Source organism: Musca domestica, unplaced genomic scaffold (assembly GCF_030504385.1).
Source record: "Musca domestica strain aabys unplaced genomic scaffold, Musca_domestica.polishedcontigs.V.1.1 13, whole genome shotgun sequence".
In the NCBI taxonomy this organism is placed as follows: Eukaryota; Metazoa; Arthropoda; class Insecta; order Diptera; family Muscidae; genus Musca; species Musca domestica.
Window position 1 is genome coordinate 1,145,299 of NW_026712172.1, and position 22,602 is coordinate 1,167,900.

General features: G+C 33.9%; 1 long non-coding RNA gene across 1 annotated transcript; it reads right to left on the reverse strand.

The window, feature by feature from the left end:
- Positions 1 to 413: 413 nt before the first annotated feature.
- Positions 414 to 11,066, reverse strand: LOC131800788 (uncharacterized). The gene is made up of 3 exons (XR_009341562.1): positions 10,098 to 11,066; positions 9,558 to 9,990; positions 414 to 653 (listed from the first exon to the last, which is right to left on the reverse strand). It is a non-coding gene; the product is annotated as an uncharacterized LOC131800788 (long non-coding RNA).
- Between the last annotated feature and the right edge of the window lie 11,536 nt (positions 11,067 to 22,602).

The window sequence follows — 22,602 nt, forward strand, 5'->3', positions numbered from 1 at the left end:
GAAACTTGCCAACAATAAAAAAAAAATTTATTTATTTAGGTTTCCGGTTTTTTGCGTTATATACCGGTTCCCATTTTCCTCTATTTTGCCTAATTTTTCACTACATTTTAAAACACATATAAATGGCTTCAGCTACATTTAGTTTACTACATATCAAGGAATATAGCCATTAAAATTCAGATGTACTGAGCGGCCATTTGATCTGCATTGTTTGACTTTTCTGAAAATACAAGAAAAGAAACGTTATAAAAAGGTTCTGCAGTGTGTTCGGAATGTAATTACAACGCTACTACCACAAACTTAAACATTTACTTACACATTGAGATAAAGATGCAGATAAAGAATCTTCATCACTTTTATATTGGTTTCGATATTTGCAGTATTTTCGTTCTTTTCTTTTTCTTTTCTTCCGTTTTTCTTTCCATTTGCATGTACTCACCGACAACGCTTGTTGCCATTCACAAAAGATTATAGATTTGCCAGATCGAGAAAGTTTAGAGTTGCCAAATAAAGTTTCTTGTTATAGGTAACACATACAAAGCAGGTTTGCATCAAAATTAATTTATTGAATTTTGTACTTTTTCCCTCCTATACCTTGATAAGGATGTCGGCAGGATAGTTGGCTTTGTGGGTGCGTCTTATAGAGGGTTAAGCTTAAAAGGAATAAATAAAAAAGAAGAAGAATATTGCCAAACATCTGCAAAAACATCTGTTTTGTTGCAAACCGCATGCAAAAATGTCAAGATAAAGGAGAAGAAAAACAAAATGTCAAGATGAAGGAGAAGAAAAACCAAAAGAAAATAAGTCTGACAATCAAAAATTTCCCCTTTTGATTTTCAATGGTGAAAAAAATTGGTTGTGTGGCTCCCGCTAACCGACAACAGCAAGAACAACAAAAAAACCCGAATTCTTTTTAAATTGTATTTTTGGCGTTTATTAAATTTTCTTTTTGTTTTTAAACTTAAAAAAGAAAAAAATATTAAAGAAAGATTAAATGTAATTAATTAAACAACTAAAGACAATATTGAAACACAAAACTTGGAAACAATCTTAGAATTTACATCAGGAGCCACACCAACACCGTCCAGTCCAACGTGGGTAGCGCAGATTAGCGGCTTTGTTAGTCTGGCAAGCCCCTGGTGTAGAAGTTCCGTTACAGGCGTGTGGACTTGTAGGGGTTCTAAATCTACAGAGTAGATTTAGATCCGAAAGTGTATTATTTGTTGCACAAAGACGAACAACAAAACTATGAATATTAGACAACACAACAAGTATACAGGCGATACTTACGTGTTGCTAACAAGGCACTGATGGTTAAGGCTTCAATAAAACACTTGTTTTAATTACAAGATTCTGACGGTCTGAATTTATGTATTTATTTGTTAAAACAATTCCTTTTGTTGTGGCAAAGTTTAGCTTCTTGCTTCTTCTAGCTTAGCGATCAATCTCTCTTGATGATAGCAGGTAATTGTTGAGGTATCGATTGTTGGCCTATCGGTGAAATGAACCAGGAACCTCAACATGCCGGGCCCCTTGCACTGGTGCAACCTCTTGAAGTGTACTCGGTTTGCTTTTTCATGGTAATCATCTTCAGCAACTTAAATTGTTTGGGCCAAACTTTTTCGATTGAAAAGGGCAAACCCGCCAATTCTCCTTTTGAATTGATCAACTTGTTCTAGAAAGAAATACTCAAAAGCAAGAAATGTGTACCATACCCAATATGGCATTGGAACAATTATTATCTTCATTTTTTATCTTCAAATTCATTTCATAATTTCTTTATGTCACCTCTAGTGACAAATAACCATCCCTAGTGAAACATTTCCACTTTTCTTAATGTTTCTTTTTTTGGAGAGATCAATTTTGAAAATTGACCACCTTTGTAACCACCTCTAGTAACATTATCATCATAATTTCTTTCATTCATATTTGACATCAGCAATATTATTTTGCTTTTTAGAAAGTCATTTTTTCTTCATGCACCTCTAGTGACCCATTCATATGTCGTAACAAATCATCTACTGTAATTTGTTATGAATTATCCGCTTCTAGTGAACAATTTTAGTACAAATCATTATATTCATTTCAAATTTTAGTTGTCACCTCCAGTGACTTTGATTTAAAAAGTACAAAAGATCTTCAGCGGTTGATTTGCAATTACCTAACCACCATTTACTGTGCCTGAGACACAAGATTTGTTTTTAATAAATGTTTCACCTCTGTCAATAGTACTAAGTAATTTCGGACTCGATCAATAAATTTATCATATTTTACAACAAGGTACATTTTCTTAATGTCGCCAATTTTGTGTTTCTGTTAATATTTAATAATGTTATAAATACATTTTCAAGTACCAATTCAGACGAATAGTCTCGTAATCCACATCCCTGATTTGCATTAAATGGATGTATGTATAACTTTAGTGTTGGTGCGCCGCTACTTTTTTATATTTTTATACCCTCCACCATACTATGGAGGGTATATTAACTTTGTCATTCCGTTTGTAACTCCTCGAAATACTCATGTCAGACCCAACAAAGTATATATATTCTTGATCAGCGTAAAATTCTAAGTCGATTTAGCGATGTCCGTCTGTCTGTTGTAATCACGCTATCTTTCGAATGAATTGAGATAGATGGCTAAAATTTTGCACACATGTTTTTTTTTTTCCAGTAGGCAGGTTAAGTTCGTAAATGGGCCATGTAGGTCCACGTTTTCATATAGCCCCCATATAACGGTACCTCCCTATATTCGGTATTTTGATGATTTTAACGACATTATTCACGGGAATTGTTTCAAAATTTGGTATTTGAAGTTCGTTATAGGAACTACAGTCTGTGACAGAAAATTGTCTGTGCGGGTCCAGGTCTTCGTATAGGCCCCGTATATCAGTACCTCCCTATATTCGGTATTTTGATGATTTTAGCGATATTATTCACCGGAATTGTTTCAAAATTGGTATTTGAAGTTCGTAATGAATACTACAGTCTAAGACAGAAAATTGTATGTGCAAGTCCATGTCTTCGTATAGCCCCCTTACAACGGTACCTCCCGATATTCGGTATTTTGATGATTTTAACGACATTATTCACGGGAATTGTTTCAAATTTGGTATTTGAAGTTCGTTATAGGAACTACAGTCTGTGACAGAAAATTTTCTGTGCGGGTCCAGGTCTTCGTATAGGCCCCATATATCAGTACCTCCCTATATTCGGTATTTTCATGATTTTAGCGACATTATTCACCGGAATTGTTTGAAGATTGGTATTTGAAGTTCGTAATGTATACTAAATTCTAAGATAGAAAATTGTCTGTGCAAGTCCATTTCTTCGTATAGCCCCCATATAACGGTACCTCCTGATATTCGGTATTTTGGTGATTTTAACGACATTATTCACGGGAATTGTTTCAAATTTGGTACTTGAAGTTCGTAATGTATACTACACCCTAAGACAGAAAATTGTCTGTGCAGGTCTACGTCTTCGTATAGGCCCCATATATCAGTACCTCCCCATATTCGGTATTTTGACGATTTTAGGTACAATACCCACCGAAATTGTTTGTGGTATGTGGTACATGAAGTTCGTAATGGATGCTACAGCCTGTGACAGAAAACTGTCTATGCTGGTCCAGGTCTTTGCACAGCTCCAATTTAACGGCACCTCCTTATATAAGATATTTTGATGATTTTAGCTACATTATTTACCGTTTATTTCAAGTTTCCAATTTGAATATGGTAATGGCGTATGACAAACAATGCCTATGTATGTCCACGGTATTTTTGAAATTTTAACAGAATTTTTTAAGGATTTTATTTTTTAAAAATTTCCAAATTCGTTGCAAATGGTGGAGGGTATTAAAAGTTCGGCCCGGCCGAACTTAGTGCTTTTTAACTTGTTCTTTCTTCAATATTTCCTTGTTGCATATATTTCTTTTCTTATTAATTATAGGACCATTTATATACCATCCAAAGATGGAATTTTGAGCTATCATACTCCCAAACACATTTGTTCTAGTTCCATTCAATATTATGGATGGTAATATATCACTACCAATTAATATATCAACCTCATTTGATTGTAAGAAAAGAGGATCTGCAAGTTTTAGTTCACGGATTTCATTCGGCGTAGACATTGGAATAAATTCAGTGGAATTGTTTTTCGTTATGTTTTCGATAACTAAAGCGTTTACTTCTACTGTTTTGTTTGCATTTCCACACAAAGATATGTTGCACATTTTATTTGTATACCACTTATCCCGCTAATATGGAAATTAGACTTAGTTGTTGCACTCCCTATTCTTTCTACCGCTTTAGTTGTTATAAATGATCGTTTCGATCCAGTGTCTAATAAAGCTCTAGCTGTAAAAGTTTTCCCACAGTGCTTGATTTTTACAATCGCAGTTGGTAACAAAACATCACCATCACTGATTGATAAATTTGTTTGCGTATTTGAGCTTTGGAAGGTAGAACTTGTAGTACAGGGCATGTCATCTGTCGTGACATGATTTAGTTGAATATTTGCCTCTGAAGCTCTATGTGATATAATTGATGTCGTATGACTTCTTGGTAGAGTGTCTGCGTTTCCAATGTGCAACTTTGTGTGATGTTTTTTCTTACAATATAAACATCGGTGCGCACTGAAACATTCCCTTTTGTTATGTCCACACTTTAAGCATCCCTAGTGAAACATTTCCACTTTTCTTAATGTTTTCTTTTTTGGAGAGATCAATTTTGAAAATTGACCACCTTTGTAACCACCTCTAGTAACATTATCATCATAATTTCTTTCATTCATATTTGACATCAGCAATATTATTTTGCTTTTTAGAAAGTCATTTTTTCTTCATGCACCTCTAGTGACCCATTCATATGTCGTAACAAATCATCTACTGTAATTTGTTATGAATTATCCGCTTCTAGTGAACAATTTTAGTACAAATCATTATATTCATTTCAAATTTTAGTTGTCACCTCCAGTGACTTTGATTTAAAAAGTACAAAGATCTTCAGCGGTTGATTTGCAATTACCTAACCACCATTTACTGTGCCTGAGACACAAGATTTGTTTTAATAAATGTTTCACCTCTGTCAATAGTACTAAGTAATTTCGGACTCGATCAATAAATTTATCATATTTTACAACAAGGTACATTTTCTTAATGTCGCCAATTTTGTGTTTCTGTTAATATTTAATAATGTTATAAATACATTTTCAAGTACCAATTCAGACGAATAGTCTCGTAATCCACATCCCTGATTTGCATTAAATGGATGTATGTATAACTTTAGTGTTGGTGCGCCGCTACTTTTTTATATTTTTATACCCTCCACCATACTATGGAGGGTATATTAACTTTGTCATTCCGTTTGTAACTCCTCGAAATACTCATGTCAGACCCAACAAAGTATATATATTCTTGATCAGCGTAAAATTCTAAGTCGATTTAGCGATGTCCGTCTGTCTGTCCGTCTGTCTGTTGTAATCACGCTATCTTTCGAATGAATTGAGATAGATGGCTAAAATTTTGCACACATGTTTTTTTTTTTCCAGTAGGCAGGTTAAGTTCGTAAATGGGCCATGTAGGTCCACGTTTTCATATAGCCCCCATATAACGGTACCTCCCTATATTCGGTATTTTGATGATTTTAACGACATTATTCACGGGAATTGTTTCAAATTTGGTATTTGAAGTTCGTTATAGGAACTACAGTCTGTGACAGAAAATTGTCTGTGCGGGTCCAGGTCTTCGTATAGGCCCCGTATATCAGTACCTCCCTATATTCGGTATTTTGATGATTTTAGCGATATTATTCACCGGAATTGTTTCAAAATTGGTATTTGAAGTTCGTAATGAATACTACAGTCTAAGACAGAAAATTGTATGTGCAAGTCCATGTCTTCGTATAGCCCCCTTACAACGGTACCCTCCCGATATTCGGTATTTTGATGATTTTAACGACATTATTCACGGGAATTGTTTCAAATTTGGTATTTGAAGTTCGTTATAGGAACTACAGTCTGTGACAGAAAATTTTCTGTGCGGGTCCAGGTCTTCGTATAGGCCCCATATATCAGTACCTCCCTATATTCGGTATTTTCATGATTTTAGCGACATTATTCACCGGAATTGTTTGAAGATTGGTATTTGAAGTTCGTAATGTATACTAAATTCTAAGATAGAAAATTGTCTGTGCAAGTCCATTTCTTCGTATAGCCCCCATATAACGGTACCTCCTGATATTCGGTATTTTGGTGATTTTAACGACATTATTCACGGGAATTGTTTCAAATTTGGTACTTGAAGTTCGTAATGTATACTACACCCTAAGACAGAAAATTGTCTGTGCAGGTCTACGTCTTCGTATAGGCCCCATATATCAGTACCTCCCCATATTCGGTATTTTGACGATTTTAGGTACAATACCCACCGAAATTGTTTGTGGTATGTGGTACATGAAGTTCGTAATGGATGCTACAGCCTGTGACAGAAAACTGTCTATGCTGGTCCAGGTCTTTGCACAGCTCCAATTTAACGGCACCTCCTTATATAAGATATTTTGATGATTTTAGCTACATTATTTACCGTTTATTTCAAGTTTCCAATTTGAATATGGTAATGGCGTATGACAAACAATGCCTATGTATGTCCACGGTATTTTTGAAATTTTAACAGAATTTTTTAAGGATTTTATTTTTTAAAAATTTCCAAATTCGTTGCAAATGGTGGAGGGTATTAAAGTTCGGCCCGGCCGAACTTAGTGCTTTTTAACTTGTTCTTTCTTCAATATTTCCTTGTTGCATATATTTCTTTTCTTATTAATTATAGGACCATTTATATACCATCCAAAGATGGAATTTTGAGCTATCATACTCCCAAACACATTTGTTCTAGTTCCATTCAATATTATGGATGGTAATATATCACTACCAATTAATATATCAACCTCATTTGATTGTAAGAAAAGAGGATCTGCAAGTTTTAGTTCACGGATTTCATTCGGCGTAGACATTGGAATAAATTCAGTGGAATTGTTTTTCGTTATGTTTTCGATAACTAAAGCGTTTACTTCTACTGTTTTGTTTGCATTTCCACACAAAGATATGTTGCACATTTTATTTGTATACCACTTATCCCGCTAATATGGAAATTAGACTTAGTTGTTGCACTCCCTATTCTTTCTACCGCTTTAGTTGTTATAAATGATCGTTTCGATCCAGTGTCTAATAAAGCTCTAGCTGTAAAAGTTTTCCCACAGTGCTTGATTTTTACAATCGCAGTTGGTAACAAAACATCACCATCACTGATTGATAAATTTGTTTGCGTATTTGAGCTTTGGAAGGTAGAACTTGTAGTACAGGGCATGTCATCTGTCGTGACATGATTTAGTTGAATATTTGCCTCTGAAGCTCTATGTGATATAATTGATGTCGTATGACTTCTTGGTAGAGTGTCTGCGTTTCCAATGTGCAACTTTGTGTGATGTTTTTTCTTACAATATAAACATCGGTGCGCACTGAAACATTCCCTTTTGTTATGTCCACACTTTAAGCAGTTATTACATAACCTCTTTTCTCTTGCGAACTCTTTTCTCTGATTAACAGTCATATTATTAAATCTCATACAATTTTTCAAAATATGGTTTTTATAACACATGACACATCTATTTGATTGTGTCGAATGAGCATTTTGATGCGATATATGATCATTGCTAAAGGAAGTTTAAGCTGTTTGACTTCTGAGACCATCTATTTGCTCTAGAACCCGATGTCTGTTCTTAAGAAAATCTCCCATTTGCGACCATTTGGCTAGCTCTGAATGTGATTCGAGCGATTGTTCCATTAGGGTCAGTGTATCAACCGGAAGCTTAGTTGAACATAAGTGTATTAAAATTGGATCCCATTGGTCCACTTTTATACTATGAGCTCTCAATATAGCCAAGCAGTCACTTACTGTCATTTGTATTCTTTTAATATCTTTGCTAGATTCAACCGTTGCTGCAGAAAGATTGAATAATATCTTCAGTTGGTTATCAACTAGTACCCTAACATTTTCGTATCGCACCAATAATGCTTTCCATGCTAACGAAAAATTTTGATCAGATAAAGGGTACCGATCTACAATTCTACCAGCCTCACCCTTTGGTTTGTTACGCAAATGATAGAGTTTCTGCGCAGGTGTGAGTCTGGGATGATTTCCATAAATAGCCGTAAACATATCTCTAAATGTTGGCCATTCTTCATAACTTCCGTAGAAGTCTTGAGTGTCACAAGGTGGCACTTTAATACAAATCTCAGACATATCAAACGTTGTACCCGGAGAATAAATAGCTGAGCTGTGAAACAACGATGGATTTGTAACTTCGCCTCTAGCGGTATTACTTTTGCTCTGCGCCTTTCGATTTTTTAATATTTCCAATATAGTAGCTTTTGTCACTTGGTAATTATCTCTGGCGAAAGCAAACATATCTCTAGGCCTCAATTTGTAATCTTCATCTCCCTCATTAAAATAGACACTTTCAAATTCACTGCGTACATTGTGCCAATCTTCATCCATTGATTCTAATTTTGTTTCTATTAAAGAATCAGACAGCTCGTTCTCTGCTGTGCTTCCTATTTTAATGCAAGTTTGCATTAGGTTTTCGGTCTCGTATTCGAATCTAGCATACATTTAAGAAACCATTTTGTAATATTAATTTAAATTAGTAATTTAGTTTATTTTATTAGTTTTTATTTTTTGATATTTAGTTTTTGATATTTATTGATATTTTTAAAATTATTTTTATTATTTATAAATTTTATTATTTTTGAATATACAAACACTTCAACTATCAATTTATTTATAAATTTAGAAATAAATGAAGTTATATAAAATTTCAAATGTGTTTGTTGCGTATATCCTTCTTTTCTCAATAAACGTTTATTTTTTAAACCTTAAGAGAACTATTAACAATGTTGTTAATTTTGGATATATGTATGTTGTTGATTTATGTGCTTTTTTAATTAAGATTTATTTTTATTTATTTGTTCCTATTAATTTTATTTTTTGTTATATTCGATTGTTTGTTTATTATTGTGGTATTCAATATATGTACTAGCTTTATACGTTACGTTACTCGTCGCAGTAACTGCACAACTCTTTTTCACCACACCAGCTGATCGATAGTCGAACAATGGTAAATGACAGATCGATCAAAGAAGCAATGAAACAGATGACAAAGCTTGTTATATTTGTTGTTCACGAATGTAAGCAAAACAAATGTAACAAAAATGATGCAGCAAAGTTATTATGGTGTTAGTGTATATTAATTTGTGTTAAGCAACAACAAACATACATATAAAAGAGTTTTTCTCTTTAAAATGACTCTGTTGATTATTTGGCAACAGAACAAAAGCGAAGACGACAAATAAAAATTGTAAAAAAGAATTGTTTTATTTTGTAGGGGTTCTAAATCTACAGAGTAGATTTAGATCCGAAAGTATATTATTTGTTGCACAAAGACGAACAACAAAACTATGAATATTAGACAACACAACAAGTATACAGGCGATACTTACGTGTTGCTAACAAGGCACTGGTGGTTAAGGCACTTGTAAAACACTTGTTATGTATTTATTTGTTAAAACAATTCTTTTTGTTGTGGCAAAGTTTAGCTTCTTGCTTCTTCTAGCTTAGCGATCAATCTCTCTTGATGACAGCAGGTAATTGTTGAGGTATCGATTGTTGGCCTATCGGTGTAATAACCCGGAAACTTTACACCTGGTATAATTCCCAAAGACATTGTACTCTTAACTTGGACGGCAGAACGGATGACGACAAATCAGTTAAATTCGGTGAATATTGCATAGAAAGAAAAGAGAAAACGAGTAAAAGTTAGTAGAAGGGAAAACAAGCAGTTAAGTGTCTACTTACTTCATTGGGCACAAGATTCCTCTCGCGGTTGAGCTCAAGTGTTACGAATTTGTACGGCCCCGATCTGCATTGTTTGACCTTTCGTTAATATACAAAAATAAAAAAGAAACGTTATAAAAAGGTTCTACAGTGTGTCCGGAATATAATTACAACGCTACCACCAAAAACTTGAATATTTTACTTACACATTGGGAAGAGCCGCCTCCAGATCAAGCCTAAATAATCTTTATCAGCCGCCAGATATAACCTGAAAATAAAGAGGTTGCCTGGAAAGAAGAGAGAATAAAGAATATTAATGGTTTAATGAAACCAAGAAAACCATTTTTTACAATGTATTTTGTTTTGATCTCTTGTTAATAACTTGTTTTTGATGTGCATCTAATTTTCACTAAGACTCATTTTTTAAATTGATAGCGATGTATTCGGCTTAAAACTCTTTAAAAGGGTGGTAGGAATGAGTTAGAGGGGTAAGTGAAGGGATCGAATATGGGGCACCCTGTGAATAGGGGTGTCATGGCGAGAGGTAATCTCGGTGGGTGGACAGTTTCCCTAACCGGATAGCCGCTAGAGGAAACCTGATTCGAATTAGGAGATACTTGTTTAAATCAAAATGTTAAAGGTGAGTTCGTTGCTTCAAGTAAATCACTTTCGTTGCCTTCATCAATCTGTTCAATATTGCATTTTTCCTTAAACCCCAAAGAACACATTTATAAATAATCTTAATGTTTATTAATATAAAGTATCGGTAAGTACTTAATACTAAAGAACAAACGTTTTTATAAAAACAACAATAAAGGGACCATTTTGCAACAGCAATATACTATGTTATCCCGAACAAATAAGCCAACACTGTTCTATTAATAGACAAGGCATGGTCGACGAAGGGGTTTTTGTTGTAACAGACAAAACCAACTTACATGGTTATGCCACTTCGTTCATGTAAAACGAAAGTATAACAAGTGGAGAAAGATGAAAATGTTTATAAGTGCGATTGCAAGATTTGGAAGGCTTTTCAAAAGAATTTTAGTTTTATTTAATTCTTTGGTTCCTTTTCTATTGAGCTTACGATCTCGTAACTTGGGTAAAAAAATGTTTTTTTTTGTCATAGAAGTTATTTTTAAAATATCTTCTGGGGAGAATATCCCAGATAAAAAACAAGGGAAATGATGATGTTTTTATAAAAACAACAATAAAGGGATTAAGCCTGACCATTTTACAACAACAAAACACTATGGTATCCAAAACAAACAAGCCAACACAGTTCTATTTTTAAAAAAACGTATATTATTTTTCTAATTGTTGAAAAATAGTTTTATCTTCCTCTAAAACTATTTTGTTTTGTACGCAATTCTTGTAAAATTTAAATTAATTACTTCCGACCAAATTACCTATTAAAAAATCTTTTGCAAGTTTAAGTCAATTATAATTAAATTAAATACAACTTTGTGTTATATACATTTTATAAAAGTTATATTTATTAAAAGAAATAACAATTCAGTCATTTATTTTTGTATTTGTTATGGACTTGGACTTGGCACATAGTGAGGATTGCTATTTATAGTCAGATCTTTACATAGCATTGTATTCGTTTCTAATTTCTTTCTATGCTTCCCTTTATTAACGAAAACGAATCTGCTGCGGCGGAACAATGTTTCAAAGAAAGCAAGCGAGAGCACGTAAACCGTTGTGCAGTAATAAATTCCACTGGTCTATTTTATTGAATCAAGATCTTATTCTATAAGCTTTGGAAATTTTGAAATTAGGGAAAATGGATATATCATCATTGGATATAACTTTATTTGGTTTTATCATAGTAAGTAGTTTTATATCTTTACTTGCAATCTATTGAATTTTAAAATATCATATTTATCATCATACTATTTCCAAATGTGTTGCTTAAGTAAGAATTGTATCCACTTATTTGGAATGGGATCATGTGCAGTTTGTTGCACCACTTATCGTACTGTACATTCGTTGAAAGCCGTTCACTACTTCGTATTGCAACATTGAATTGGCGCCTTGCCTGTCGGTTGAGTGTTCGTGCCCAACATTTTAAATATTACAAGATCGTGTGTTATACTATGCTTCCCTTTATTAACGAAAACGAATCTGCTGCGGCGGAACAATGTTTCAAAGAAAGCAAGCGAGAGCACGTAAACCGTTGTGCAGTAATAAATTCCACTGGTCTATTTTATTGAATCAAGATCTTATTCTATAAGCTTTGGAAATTTTGAAATTAGGGAAAATGGATATATCATCATTGGATATAACTTTATTTGGTTTTATCATAGTAAGTAGTTTTATATCTTTACTTGCAATCTATTGAATTTTAAAATATCATATTTATCATCATACTATTTCTAAATGTGTTGCTTAAGTAAGAATTGTATCCACTTATTTGGAATGGGATCATGTGCAGTTTGTTGCACCACTTATCGTACTGTACATTCGTTGAAAGCCGTTCACTACTTCGTATTGCAACATTGAATTGGCGCCTTGCCTGTCGGTTGAGTGTTCGTGCCCAACATTTTAAATATTACAAGATCGTGTGTTATTAGTAATGTAAAACGCATTTCCTCTTTATTATAATATCAATAAAAAATAATAATTTGATTTTTTTCTATTTTTCTCCCTCTTTTATCTGAGTTCAATTTGAGCGCATCAACATTTGATCCTGTCGAGCTACGATTGAAATAAGAGTCAAATAAAAAAAGTACAGTCTTATCGATGAATTTTAGATTGTCTTCTAAGTTCATGTGGGAGAAGTAATCAACATCAACAAAATCATCATCTCCATCATATTCATTTCTATACAAACGCTAGGTGTCGTGCATTTTTATTGCAGTGAGCCTGTGAAAACAAATAAAAAAAATACTACAATAACAAAATGTTCACTTTAAATCGCGTCGCAGAGTTTCTTTTTTCGTTTGTGGTTAACATCGAACAGTGCAAATGAGAAAGAAACTAATTCGAAAGAATAACAACTAAAAAACATTAAGTTTGCCGGGCCGAACTTTCAATACCTTAGGGTAAAGGAAGCATTTTTATATAAAAGTATCTGAATTCAAAATACCAAATATGGATGAGTATAGGATGTGCGCTTTAAGAAAACATGGAACTAAATATTCAATGTTCTGCCAGCGGGCTAGAACCCATTATGAACTGCAAATACCAATTTTTATCAAAATATCGAATATCGGGAGGTACAGTTATATGGCGGTTATACCAATTTCTGTACCATCCTATACACAATACAAATTGTTTAACTCAGAAGGGCTCCGTAATACGCAGAATGCGTCGAGCAGTAGATCGTAGGCTGAAATGTAAAAGATAAATAAAAACACAATGGTTTTTTCTTAATATATATGCAACTATTTATTGCTAGTTTGGTTGGTTGATATTACCTGTGGCTACATATGCCTTTCTATGCACAACGATACGTGCTTTGCAAACGATATTGCGGGTGTTGTCTGTCCGAATGACAGCGAAATACTACCTGATGTTTAAAGGAGGCGGATAAAAAGTGACAATAATTACTATGCAAGGGAATTGGTTTGTCTGTATAACTTTCCAAACACACGAGCGTGTTTATCCATTCTAAAAGAAAGGTGACTAAATCTTTCCACTAAATCTTTCCGATAAGCGTTGCAGGCAAAGAAAGACAAGTATCGGATCCCATTGATCTGTGGGATCGTCGTAAGTCGACATGAAGGAGATACAACGATTAATTCCAAATCGAATCTCTTTCAAACCAGAGATTGTTTCCTTATCTGGAATTGGAAGTCTAAATAACGAAGACAACTGTCGATGTACCAATATACGAGTATTGTCATACTCATCATGTAATGCTTTCTAAGCCAAAGCAAAACCACGAAACTGCGAAACTATTTCCCTTGCATCAACTACAGTTTTTTGCAGCAAGTAATACAGGCGCTGCACATCACTAAAGCGCACATCACTAAATTACTTATAAAAATAGCACTAAACGAATCTTGAAAGGAAGGCCTGGAAGAAAAATTTCCGTTGAAAATATCACTATCAATAGGGGGCATTGCAATATTGTGAACGATATCTCAACCAAATGAAATATTTGCGGCAATCTTTTCCTGCGATTCAGGAACCAAAAGAGATTAAGCCGATTGCTCATGAGTTTTGTCCGCGATTTTAATCGGACTTTTTAATACACAACGATCTTTTATATTTTTTTATTATTGCGGCCATAGTGCTGGAGTAAATGTTTAAAGAAACATTATATTTACTTTCTGCCAAATGCAGATATTCTTTTGTAATATTTTTCGAATTTTCTGAGCTTTGTAATGACTTATAGACCGATTGCCATAGTTTTTCTAACTTGCTCTTCCTTTCACCTAGCATACTAATATCTAAATCGTCATCTTTATTGCACCAAGTTGTGCACCAAATTCTATCAGAGCGTCTGAGTCTCTTAAGAAATTTTGAAGAGGAGCGAAGGCCACAATTATAGCAAGAAACGCCGTAGTAAATTGGGGAAAAATGGAAAAATAAATAAAATAAAAATTTTAATTTTATTTATTCAACTTGTCAAAATGACCGCCTATATTTTGTATTAATTTTTAAAAGATCAAAGACAACAACAAGTAAAAAAGCAGTAAGTTCGGCCAGGCCAAACGAAGTCGTGGACCATTTAGAACGAATTTGGAAATTTTCGAAAAAAATAACATTCGCCAAAAATTCTGCTAACATCTTAAAAATACGTCATATAGCCGTAATATTACGGCTGTACGACGTGCACCTACATGAATAATGACGCTAAAATCACCAAAATACCGAATATTGGGATGTACAGTTATATGGGGGCTATACGAAGACGTGGACCTGCATATAAAATTATCTGCCTTAGGCTGTAGTATTTATAACGAACTTCAAACACCAAGTTTGAAACAATTCCGGTGAATAATGTCGCTAAAATCAAAATACCGAATATAGGGAGGTACCGTTATATGGGGCTATACGAAGACGTGGACCTGCATAAAAAATTTTCTGCCTTAGGCAGAAATTTGAAACAATTCCGGTGAATACTGTCGTTAAAATCATATAAATACAGAATATCAGGAGATGCTTATATATGGGGGCTATACGAAAACCTGGACCTACATGGCCATTTACGAACTTAACCTGTTTACTGGTAAATTTAACATGTGTGCAAAATTTTAGCCTTTTATCTCAATTCGTTCGAAAGATAGCGTGATTACAACAGACCGACGGACAGACAGACATCGCTTAATCGTCTTAGAATTTTACGCTGATAAAGAATTTATATACTTTGTTGGGTGTGACATGAGTATTTCGAGGAGTTACAAACTATATATAACTTATATACAAACTATATATAAATTATATACTTATATATAACTTTAATTTTACACGCAATACCAACTAATATAACAAGCAACGGTGGCCGACCAATGTAGGGTAGCTACTCAATCTAAACGGACGCGACGGAAAGAGGAGCAAACAAAAATATTCTTCCTTTGTTTGTTATGTTCGTTCACTTATCTAACAAAGCACAAACAACAAGTGCTGATCAGAGAACAACGACAAAGCATGCAGTGATGTTGGTGGATGATCAAGCAAATGAATTTGACTGTTGTTACAACGAGAAAAGGAGAATAAATGTAACAACAACAATTTGCTATATTAAAGCGAACAGACCAAACAAAGAGAATAATATTGCGAAATGTGCTTTAGGCAGTAAAGCACACCAAACTATGAACTAGGAACAACAATGCCTGAAGGTGATTTTGTTGGAATAAACGAAACGAAATGATTTGTAGTTTTACATGAAACAAAACAAAATGAAAATTAGCAAACGGGTTTTGCAACAAATTTATTTTCGATTTTTGTTTTGATTGTGATGCTGCCGAATGCAAGCATCTAATTAGAAGCCGACGCTTAACGGGAAACGAAACACAAAAGGGAAAGAGGTGACGTTTAAAACGACGTTTGTACATCAACAAACTCGATTGTTTTGTTGGCGTCGCGGTAATTTATTTACGCGAGCTCGCTTGAATACACTGCACTATACGTACCTTGTAATGCGTGAGTAATGGACTGTTTATTTTGGATTCCAAACAAAAAGCAATATTTAATTCAAATCTAAATTAAACACAATTTGTTCTGCCAAATTTTGAACGTCTACGTCAAATAATGTGGATTGTATCGTGATTTCAACAAACAGACGGACATCGTTAAATCGACTTAGAAATTTATATATACTTTATGCGGTCTACGATGAATATTTATGGATGTTACAAACGGAATGACAAAGTTAATATACCCTCCTTTCAAAGGTGGAGAGTATAAATCACAGTGAATTTGGCGCATTCTATTTGGTATGAATGTGATCACTTTTTGTTTTGTCACATTTGTGCTGTGATCTCATGTTTGTATAAGATAAATAAAATAAAATGTAACAATAAATATAAGCATCAATTCTTTTAGTATAAATTGCATTGTTCGTTATTTATACATTATTATATGCACATATGCTATTGAGATATTTACATTCCAATAGTTCTCGTTGTTTGTCGTTCGATCATACACACACGCTGTATACATACATACCCTTGTTACTGGCAGCCGTCGCTTTACCGTCACATATCTTGATTGATTGTTCTTCTTTGTTACTTGTACTCTACGTGTGCATGTATTCTTATAAGCATTTTTGGACAATTTTAGTAAAGTGCACCCTATATTCGGAACATTTGACCTCTCGTGTTGATTAATTAAACGAATATAATTTTGTTGGTTTTAAATCAATTGTCATTCTAAAACTGAATATCATAATCGATAACTTCTTTTCTTTCTTTTTTTTTTTTTGTGGAAATTATTGATTCATTTCGCTTTTTGTGATTTTTTGAATAAAACAAACAGTTGTTGATAAATATTTTGGTATAGTCCCGATAAATTTCCCCTTTTCTAGATTCTCTTTAACTCTTTGAACACATTTGTCGGTTCTTTCACAACCTCGCCTTGCCTCCATGTTACGTAGACGGTAAGAGGTAGATGGTAATTTTCAGAATTGGCTTGTGTTTAGATATTTATTTAGAGCGTTCTACATAAATAAAATGCAACAAATTTATTTTCGATTTTTGTTTTGATTGTGATGCTGCCGAATGCAAGCATCTAATTAGATGCCGATGCTTAACGAGAAACGAAACACAAAAGGGAAAGAGGTGACGTTTAAAACGACGTTTGTACATAAAAAACCCGATTGTTTTGTTGGTGTCGCGGTAATTTATTTACGCGAGCTCACTTGAATACACTGCACTATACGTACCTTGTAATGCGTGAGTAATGGACTGTTTATTTTGGATTCCAAACAAAAAGCAATATTTAATTCAAATCTAAATTAAACACAATTTGTTCTGCCAAATTTTGAACGTCTACGTCAAATAATGTGGACTGTATCGTGATTTCAACAAACAGACGGACATCGTTAAATCGACTTAGAAATTTATATATACTTTATGTGGTCTGCGATGAATATTTAGGGATGTTACAAACGGAATGACAAAGTTAATTTACCCTCCTTTCCAAGGTGGAGAGTATAAATCACAGTGAATTTGGCGCATTCTATTTGGTATGAATGTGATCACTTTTTGTTTTGTCACATTTGTGCTGTGATCTCATGTTTGTATGAGATAAATAAAATAAAATGTAACAATAAATATAAGCATCAATTCTTTTAGTATAAATTGCATTGTTCGTTGTTTATACATAATTATATGCACATATGCTATTGACATATTTACATTCCAATAGTTCTCGTTGTTTGTCGTTCGATCATACACACACGCTGTATACATACATACCCTTGTTACTGGCAGCCGTCGCTTTACCGTCACATACCTTGATTGATTGTTCTTCTTTGTTACTTGTACGCTACGTGTGCATGTATTCTTATAAGCATTTTTGGACAATTTTAGTAAAGTGCACCCTATATTCGGAACATTTGACCTCTCGTGTTGATTAATTAAACGAATATAATTTTGTTGGTTTTAAATCAATTGTCATTCTAAAACTGAATATCATAATCGATAACTTCTTTTCTTTCTTTTCTTTTTCTTGTGGAAATTATTGATTCATTTCGCTTTTTGTGATTTTTTGAATAAAACAAACAGTTGTTGATAAATATTTTGGTATAGTCCCGATAAATTTCCCCTTTTCTAGATTCTCTTTAACTCTTTGAACACATTTGTTGGTTCTTTCTGTATTTTCGGTAGAAACATAATTTTTTGGAATCAAATTTCTTCTTTTGACTTAGAATCATTTCGCAAACTCCACTTGTTTTCAATTTTAAACTAAAGATCCTATATAAAATTCTAGAATTTATTAGAAATTTAAAACTTGAAAATCTCGATCTGAAGTTAGTCGGTTGAGAAAATCGTCTTTGAACTCTTCTTGTAGCAGTTCATTAGAATCGTTATCCTCCAGAAGCACAGTCTCGCGATGTTGCTTTAATAAGCTTGAACTTTTTCACCACACTTCTCCTGAGATGGGGAGGGTTCATGCTAGTTTCCCAATATCGGCTACTCAGATTCCTAGTGTTGTCCTGAGTTTTATCGATCCGCCTCAAAAATAGATAGTGTTCACAACCTCGCCTTGCCTCCATGTTACGTAGACGGTAAGACGGTAGATGGTAATTTTCAGAATTGGCTTGTGTTTAGATATTTATTTAGAGCGTTCTACATAAATAATTCGCGTTTGAGCGATATTGAGCGCCTTTGTTACATAGCGCGCAAAATCTCTCTCTCAAAAATGTAGTTCACAGACATTTCACGCTGCGCAGTCATGGTGTCCTGAGTCCTCTTTCGTCACAGGGTGAATTCAACAAAAACTGAAGCTTACAGTTCGTCCAATGCCACCTTTTCGGGCGTTAAGTGTTCACTTGCGGCTACATCAAAAGTGTCTGTAATATAGAAATTAGAAGTATACTAGACTATTCGTAGTCCCTGAAAACATTAGCTTGCTCAAAATACCGTATTTGGTTGGAATGTAACTGGTCCTATTCCACATCGACAAAATCACTCTCTCGAAACTACGTAAAGCATTTCACCGTAGTTAATATACATATATTTTTCGATATGAAAATCTCGTATTTTATCTATCATTTTATCGGAGCACAATTGCGGCACATTGACATGTGTCAAGTTATCATTTGCAAAAAGTGTCATTTTTGTAACCAAAAACATCTTAGAAACATAAATCATATTCACACTATTTTTATATTCTACTTCCATATTGTCAACAATTATACCATTTTTTAAAAAATTGCTTAAAATATATTTTATGATGTTTCGGATGAATATTATTATTAGTTGTTTTAGTTGTTGTTTTTATTTAGTTGTTTCCTGTGTATGCACAATGAATACATAAATAAGTATTTTGACAATAAGATGTTGCTGTCAAAAGATTCATTTTCAAAAAAAAAAAAATTGAACATATGATTGCATGACTTTACCTTCTTAATTCTACAATGCATCTGTGCTTATGTACTAAATTTTTATAAATATGTGCACAGTGGTGCCATGGTAGAACTAAGACGGCAAATTCACGCAATCATATGTTTACAATTGTTTCAAATTTATACCTTTGACAACATCTCATTGTCAAAATCTATATTCATAAGTCTATTGAATACACAGAAAATCAGGATTGGGAACTCTTTTTTATGCACTGAAATTTGACAAGGTAAATTACAAGAAATGCAGAGCTGGGAATGCTAATTTAAAATGAGGTTAAGTTTATTTCATTATACCATGAGTTGGATCTACCATTTTTATAATTAATTAACAAGTAAAAAAGCTGTAAGTTCGGCCGGGCCGAACTTTTAATACCCTCCACCATTTGGTACAAATTTGGCGATTTCCAAAATTAAAACCCGTTAAAAATTCTGTTAAAATCTTAAAAATACCGAATGCTTATACGACGACGTGGGCCTGCATAGGCAACTTTTGTCATAAATTATTACAATATTTAAATGCGAAACTTGAAGAAAAATCTGTTTATAATGTAGCTAAAATCGTCAAAATACCGAATATGGGGGGTACCGTTATATGGGGGCTATACGAAGACGTGGACCTGCACAGACAATTTTCTGGCATGGGCTGAAGTATCCATTACGAACTTCACATACGAAATCTGAAACAATCCCTGTAAATAATGTCGCTAAAATCATTAAAATACCGAATATCGGGGGGTACCGTTATATGGGGGCTATATGAAGACGTGGACCTACATGGCTCATTCTTTGACTTTGGATGAAGTATCCATTACGAACTTCAAATACCAAATTTGAAACGATTTCGGTAAACAATGTCGCTAAAATCATCAAAATACCGAATATCGGGGGTACCGTTATATGGGGGCTATATGAAGACGTGGACCTACATGGCTCATTCTTTGACTTTGGATGAAGTATCCATTACGAACTTCACATACGAAATCTGAAACGATTTCGGTAAACAATGTCGCTAAAATCATCAAAAAACCGAATATCGGGGGGTACCGTTATATGGGGGCTACAGGAAGACGTGGACCTGCACAGATAATTTTCTGTCTTAGGCTGTAGCATCCATTACAAACTTCAAATGCCAAATTTGAAATAATTCCGGTGAATAATGTCGCTAAAATCATCAAAATACCGAATATCGGGAGGTACCGTTATATGGGGGCTACATGATAACTTGGACCTACATGGCCCATTTACGAACTTAACCTGCCTACTGGGAAAAAATACATGTGCGCAAAATTTTAGCCTTCTATCTCAATTTGTTCGAAAGATAGCGTGATTACAACAGACAGACAGACAGACGGACAGACAGACAGACAGACAGACAGACACACAGACAGACAGACGGACATGGCTAAATCGTCTTAGAATTTTACGCTGATCAAGAATATATATACTTTGTTGGGTCTGACATGAATATTTCGAGGAGTTACAAACGGAATGACAAAATTAATATACCCTCCATAGTATGGTGGAGGGTATAATAAGCGCATTATTGTTTTATAATAAGTATTAACATTTTAGATTGTTTCGGCAATAACCACGAAATGTGAACGTTTTGTCTGGACCAATTAGAAGTACCTTTAATATTTTAGTAATCGCCAAGAAATTCTTTATTACAAAAAATGTATTTTTTCACATATCGGAAAGCAGGAAGCGATTGCGCTTTGCCTTCACGTGTGTGTCTTTTTCGTTGGCAATTGCTTCATAATTGTTGTTGTTTTTTTTTTATAGAACATTTTTGTATGACACACTATTCAACATTTCCTTTTATTGGTCATTACATGTTATGACGATGGGTTTGAGTGTGACCGACATGACGAGACAACGAGCATTTGGTTGGATGTCACGTACAGTTCTGGTACAGGATAAGAATTGTTACGGATTTTATTTTTTTGAAAATTGACAAATTCGTTCCAAATAGTAGAGGGTATTCAAAGTTCGGCCCGGCAGAACTTACAGCTTTTTTAATTGTTAATTCATTATTGGAATTGGTTTTAGGAATTGGTTTTTGATACCGTGATATTCGTGAGTAAACTGGATGTTTTTGTCGAATATATTTATTATCCTTAGTGTGTTTTCGACTTCCGTTTTCTTTATTATACAAAATACTTCGTTAATAATCACGGTTTCGTCGTCATTTTTTCTACGGAAGCGGCGACGCTGGGGAGCCCATTGGAAGTCCATTTCGTTGTTCGTACAACTTGTCTTAAACTACCAAGTATCCTAATTATTTTATACACAGTGTCAATATTTCTATTAATAACACATTCGGAATATTAGTGTAGTCCTCGATTATACTCCACTTTTCAACTATTGTTTTTTTTTATTGGAATGCTTGGGTACAACGACACTACGTCAAATGATATTAATGATTTGTCTTTTTCTAAAGCTGGTAAGAAAGTAGCAATGTATTAAAAAGGCGACGAAATAAAAATGAAGGACATTGTGTAGTCCTTGAAGGACATTGTGTAGACTGTCAATGACAGTAACTACTGACAACTATAATATAGAATTTGTATTCGATAAATTAAATTACTTAAGTAACGTCATTATTTTAACATGCTCCTACATTGCACCACATTCTGATGTAGAAATTTACCTTGGACACGCAGACTTAATAAAACAAGTCTCGAAATTGAATTGATTTGCCTTGGTGAATTCAGTTTACCTCAAATTACATAGATTTCTGGTGAAACTAAATTTGTTTTTGTACCAGTTTCGCCTAATGCTACATTATCCGGTATGGATGTGTTCTGGGACACTATTTATTACCAATAGCTACTCCAAATAAATTATATACGAAATATTGAAGATAGAATTCTTGATCTAGTCTTTTCATCGCTTGTAAACGTTTCTCTGTGCAGATCTTCACCATTTGTTGAGCCTGAAATAAAGAATCATCCTGCACTACTTCTAGAAATACAGGACAATTCATTAAAGCTATTTCCTAAACAACAGTCAATAAGAAAATTAAATTTTGCCAAAACTGATTTTGGACAACTGCAACTTGCTTTATACAATATAAATTGGGATTATAGAGGACATTTAAATGCACGTGTGTCATACTTTTATAATACTTTAAAAAATGCATTCTCAACATCAGTTCCAGTCTTTAATGTTAGTCCTGAGGAAGG